The sequence below is a fragment of the Tursiops truncatus genome, chromosome 11 (genome assembly GCF_011762595.2).
Source record: "Tursiops truncatus isolate mTurTru1 chromosome 11, mTurTru1.mat.Y, whole genome shotgun sequence".
Classification (NCBI taxonomy): Eukaryota; Metazoa; Chordata; class Mammalia; order Artiodactyla; family Delphinidae; genus Tursiops; species Tursiops truncatus.
Window position 1 is genome coordinate 33,943,904 of NC_047044.1, and position 6,453 is coordinate 33,950,356.

Here is a 6,453-nt window from a genome sequence, read left to right on the forward strand (position 1 = left end):
GGCACTGAAAACATTATACCGATACCAACCTGATTTCCCCACCCTTCTTCCACCCCTCCCCTTGGTCCACGATTTTATCATTAGATCCAGATTATTTTAAGAAACCCCGATAGGAAAAGTACCTCCTAAGGGCCCCTAGTATAGGCCAGAGAGGTTCGTTACACAAAGGGGTTTAAGTACGAGGAAGGCCTTCAGGGTGGTTTTCAAAAGATTATTATTTTACTCTTAAATGGTCGCGGTCGAGTTTGAAAAGCGCGTTCGGGGAGCGACGGGCGCGCGCGGAGCTGGGCCAGGACCCCGGTCCCAGCCCGAGGGGATGGTGGGAGGCTGGGGAGCTGGCCGCTCCCTGAGGGCAGGCAGCACTGCGGAGATGAAAGCTCCTCTGTGAGGCTTCGGGACTGCCTTTGGTTTCGGGGGAGCCCGCCGCGTCGGAGGGAAAAGCGTTCAGCGCCTTGGGCAAGGAAAGGCCGCCATTAGCAACAGGCCTCTTAAACTGGCAAATAGGGTGAAAACTCCCACAAGTTGGGGACTACGGGTTGCGCCCTCCAAGGGAGGCCTCTACCCGACGGCCTTTTTCGCACAGGCCCTTGCAGCGCCCGTCGCGTCTCCCCAGGACAGCCGGGCAGTCACCCCGCGGCCTTGGGCACGCGGGGCAGCCCCGACGCAGGGGTGGCGAGGCCAAGCCCAATTCTGGCGAGCCTCCGGATGGGCTCGGGAATTTCCACTTTCTTCGGGGTGTTGGCTGTCCTAGGACTCACTGGGAGACCCTCTTCGAGGCCAGCATGGGCCGCAGCCGGGGAAGAATTGTGGAGCGCTGCGCACCTCAGAGCGGCGCTTCAGCACTGCCCAAGAAGCGGGGCCGGTCCTAAACCCAGATCCGGCCGGGTGGGACCCGAGAAGGCGCCCCGGAGCAGCAGCCTCCATTCTCCCAAGACGCTTCTCCCGAGCAGGGGCACAAGCTCGATTCACGTGGCGCCGCGCTCTGCACGGCCTTGAGCGCGCACTCAGGTTCTCGCGAGTTGACACCATTCCTGAATGATACAACTTTAGCTGTATTATTACTATCTCCGGAGCCGTGCAGCCGGCACCAAACACTAACTGTTAACTCTCAAAAGGGGCGGAAAGCTTTCAGGGACTGGGCTCAGGGAGAATTCCAGACTGCACCAAGGCTCGCGAACTCCAAGCTTGGCATCCTCGGATGGGGGGTGTGGGGTGCTGCGGGGGTGGAGTACGCGGGAGGAAGGCCAAGGAAAAGCTGGCGAGAGGTTGCTCTGGTACATCCTATCCATGCTTAAGGCGAAGGAGCAAGCTATGCGCTTCCTGAGCACTTTCTAGCTGTTCCTGGGCGATCCCTACAGGAATGTCGGAAGTCGAGTTATCCACTCACTCTTATCCGGGTTGATAATTTTTGATTCTCTCCTAACCCCTTCTGTACCTTACCTTCAGATGTTCTGACAGCCTGCCTTTCTCTAATAGACACGGGGAGGATAAGAGAAATGGTCGTTTAATAGGTTTTTCAAAAATTCACAGCAGCAAGAACAACGCCTTGCTGACTTGAGGAAATATACAAACAACTCCTAGCTATGAACTTAGTTACCTCGTAGAGCTCTGTCAGCTTGTTTATAAATATGCGTCTTAAGAGCCCTGAATTCCCTGAAAAACATTCGGTGTCTCTTAAATGAAAGACATATGATGCAAGCTCTAGAGTACTTGTAAACCAATGAAGGTCCAGCTCGCAGAGGAAGCTACAGAAGAGCCAGGGTCCACAGCTGCCTAGTAAACCCGTTTCCACCCCACACCTCAACCCCACTTCTGATGGTAGTGGTTGAGGGATGGGTGCAAGGTGTCACCAACCCCACTTAATATCCCTGGAGCCTCTTGGAAATGCAAATCTATTACACAGAGTCCTGTATGTTTGGGGACATGTAACCACATGTGCCCAAAACATAGGGAACAGCTAATGGCAAACTCCCATAACGAATGCTTAATCTGCAGTTTTTGGCAAGAAGCTGGGTCTCTGGTTGCCAAGAGCTGCATTAAATGGATTCTGAGAGGTTGAGATGGAGTTTATGGTAATGTCACAGCTCTAACCATTGGAGCCTTAAATAATAAATTTAAAATAATACTAATTAAAACTACAATAATTAAATGATTTCTGGAAGGCACAAGAAGGGAGAAGAAACTGAAGGCTGATTGGATTGGAGGGTGTCTTGCCCTCTCTGAGATTTACCTGGGCATTTTCTGCCTGGTGCTTTGAGGATAACCTTCTTGGAAATTGACCACAGCACTTTGATAAATACTTTCAGCTACTCTATCCAGAGCCTACATGGCTCTTTCCTCTTCAGCAGGCTTTAAAAACCTGCTTCTAATCCACATTCCTCATCCCAGCCTCCCCAGTTCCAAAGGGTCAGCATGGCTAGGGCCCCAGGGTGCAGTGCCTGGAGGAACCATGGCTGGCCAGAGAGACCCAGTTTATTAAACCAGGTTCTAATTGGGATTTTATCTCAGCACACTCAGTCCATCACCCCCAGGCTACCATTCCCTTCTTTCCTCCACCTTTCTATTTCTCCTTCGAGAGAATTGTTCATCACTTTCCATACCTGGAACCTGGGTTCTAAATCCAGGATTCAGCTCCCCATCTTTCATGTTAGTGAAGAAATCTACCTGGCAAAACGCACTTGCAGGAAGTGGTGGGAGTGGGGTGAGAGTGGGGGTAGGAGAGGGACAGAGATGGGGAGCCATCAATTTCTTTTAAATCATAACAAAATTTAGGACATTCTAGGATGCTGGCACTTTCAGATCCCAGGGTGCAGCTACTGATGCTTCTTCACATCTCCTTGATGGGACTGAGGCAGAGTCAGGAAGGAATGTGCAGAGTCCAGGAAGCAAAAGGATGAGGGTTAACATGACCTATTGCAGGTTCAAGTCTCAGCCTCTTTGCAACACTGTTTTCTCATTTCTCTGGCACCAGGGATGCTAACACAGCGGAAAGGCTGTTTTGTGAAGTGACTCTGATGTTCTGATTTGAAGTTACATTTAACATTCCTGCAACCAGTTTGTGGTTGTTCCTGCTGTTGTTGTTAGGTGCCAGCTCGCCAAACACAGTGATTTGGGATGTGTTTAAAGTTTTCTTTATTTAGTTCCCTTTAGAGCCTAGAATTAAAGTAATTAAATTAAAACTAGTTTAAAAGCCCACTGAAATGACTGACTCCTCCTCTCCCCCCCCCCCATACAAAGGTAATTTCAGGTAAGTCAAGTTCAGATAAGGGATTGGCTGTCAGTTTGACTTATTTTACATTAAAAAAAATTCTCATGGTCTGAAAGTTGCTTTTGATGCCTCCCTCCCCCATGAGACTATATTTTGGGAAATGAAAAATATTTTGAGTACATACATCAAAGCAACAGTTGAAGCAATGTGTACACCACTCTGGTTCCTTTCTCAACTTCTTGAAAGAAATGTCACACTTATATAGTAATAGTGGGAATGTCAAGATAGGATTGCAAGAATTTTCATCTTAGCCCTTTCTTTTTTTGGCAAGAGTTTGAGGCATACTAGTAAGTAAAGCTAGGAAAAATGCGTGCTGAATTAGATGAACTATGACAAATGTAGAAAAGCAGGAGTCTGGAGAGGGGAGGGGAAGCTGGGTGGAGAGAAAACTCTCATGAAAAAGTACTAAAATAATTGAATGTCATGTAGGATGGCAAGAAGCCAGGTGGCCTCATGTTTTGTGTGTGCTCCGCTGCTGCTTTCCTTCCCTGGCTTCATCTTCACCCTTCCCACAGCTCTACAGACATAACAGATACAGAAATATAGTCTGCATCGAAGCAGCTCAAGAGGTTTTCATCAAAATAAAAAATATATATGTACATATATATACACAAACACAAAGAAACCTTTCAGCTTTCCTTCAAAATATCTGTTCCATCATCTACTCCAGAAAACACACCTATAGACTAATATATAACTTTGTCATATTTTTGAAGCTTCCGTATTTTAATTTAAAAAACAATGGCCTGAATTTTAATCAGTCCTGTCAGTCTTTCAAGTGTGCTGTTAACAAAGCTCTCAAATATAATGGATTAAATTTACCTGTGATTTCAATCATAGTACGTATACTGGTATTTTAGAAATTCACATGCTTTTTCGAAGACCTACGCTTGTTTTTGAATTTCAACTTGTTTCAGTAATAGTCTCTTACAGAGCTGCCCTTTTCTTAAAGAGAGAAATGGATTTAATTTCTGCTCTCCTGAAGGATCTAATTTAAATGTGAAAGTCTAAAATGACTATTTTCCCCACTTGCAAATACTGTGACTTATCTAACATGCCACTGTTTACATTTAGTAGAGAAATGTATTTTATTACAAATATTAAAAAATCATAATTCAACTGCAATAATATAATTACCTTTATTTCTCTTTATGGCTGTCGTCATTGCTCCAGGAAGTTCTAGATATAATAAAATAAAAAGACAGTTAAAGTTAGATCTCTTTTATGACACATATACTTTCGTATAGTGCATAATTGAGCTAAACTGTATTCAATTCATAAACCCAGATTTCACTAGCATATTGTTAATCGCTTACCTATAACATGTCTTCCACCGTTTTATTTGAGATATGAATTGTTTAAGCTTCTATCCAATATGTTTTCGATACATTTTTCCTGCTGATTTATTAGCTATCTCTTAAAGACAGAACTTACTTTCAAAAAGATGCTGTGCAAACACTTTTACGAGTTGAGGTTTCGCGTCTCAGGGAAAGACTTAACATCTCAATACAGATGGAAGCAAAAACGACAGGACGGATGTTTCTCCTTTGGACTGGAATTATATACAATGTAAGTATAAAGTCCATGGTCATTAAACAAACCCGATCAGGGTAGGGCCAATAGACATAATCAAGGCAGATCCAAACCGAGAGGAGCAGATTCTCCTCCTGTTAGACCCCCACCTACTGTGCCCCTCCCTCGCCCACGAATACCTTTACCTCTGGACAAGAAAACAGGGTTTGGGTGCCGAGGAGGTGCGCTTAGAACGCACCTCATCGTAAGCAGCTGAAAACCATTCGTAATCTAGTTTAACCTCTTTGCCGCGGTGTTCTGTGAATTCAACAGAAAGAAAAACACAAACACGGTCATTACATCAAGGATTAGTCGGGGAGGGGAGAAGGGTGGGGGGATGGGGAGGGCGCCAACTCCTTCATTCGAAAAATCATTAAAGAACTTTAGAGAAAGGTCAAGATTAATATTCACTCAACTTCTCCTTTCCAACCTGTCCTGCCTGTCCCCAACAACATGGATTTCCGCTGTGGATTTTGATAAAGTAAACTTTAACCTGCAAAGTGCCGTAAGTAGAGATGCGGAATAAAAAGTCTCTGTGGCTCGCAGAAGGAGAGCCGAGCCCCTGGGATGCCCCTCGTTGGGGCGCAGGCTGGACCGGGGCTGCGAGCGGCGCCTCGGCCGCGCGAACCCGCATTCCAGAGTCTGTCTGCGCGCGTGTCCCACCGCGGCCGCGGTCGACCTCACGCCGGCGCTCTCCAGTCGGGAACCTGAGAAAGGCTACGAGCCGAGCGAACTTCCGAGGCCGGTCGGAGCGCCCCCTTGCACCGGTGGTTCGCCACCTGGTGCGCACCTCTGGGGTAGGACCACCCTCCCGGCTACCGGCCCGGGGGAGCCGCAGGGGACCGCCCTGGCGGGCCTCTGGGCTGACGGCTGCGTCTCCAGACGCCGCCTGATTTGACCTCAAGGCTGTAGGCGAAGTCACCTACCGGCCGGGGAAGACGCTGTGGTTAAGAGAGCAGATGTGGAGGAGTCTCTGTTCTGAGCAAAGAGAATGAAGTTTCCTTTCTCCTGAAAACTTAAAAGAGCCTCGACGACTACAGAAAGAAGTTAGTGGTTAACCGATTTGCTGCTAATATTTCATCAGTGGTGCTCTCCCTCCTTTAATGTCTAACTCTTGGGAAAACAACATATTTTAAGCTTTCCATCCAAATATTGATATTGGCAAATAGATCATCAAACAGTTCCCTGGTAAGGACAGGGCGCTTTTTGTTTCACAAGTTGGCAACCAGAATTATTCCATATCACAAATTGCTGCAGATTTAGGGGATAAAGCAGAAGACGTGTGACTCTTTAACAGTAACGTGTGGGCGTGAGTGTGTGAAGTAGCGCACACCTCACTCTTGTACCTGCCTTCCACCGGGAATGAGCACCTCTCCCGTTGGGGAGAGCCAGGTTTCACCCTGATTGCAAGAGGTTCCTAGCGGATACATATGTAAATGCAAGGCAATGATTCGGTCTCTTCTTAAGACCTTGTTTTGCAGTAAAAAATTCTCAACCTTCACTGCATTTTTAAAAAAATGTCCTTTTTGTTAAACAAAACCGACGCACTACCTTTAGCAGGGTGGTGCCCGACGCATTGGAGGTCGTCTACAGGAAAGGAATCCTCCGGTCCT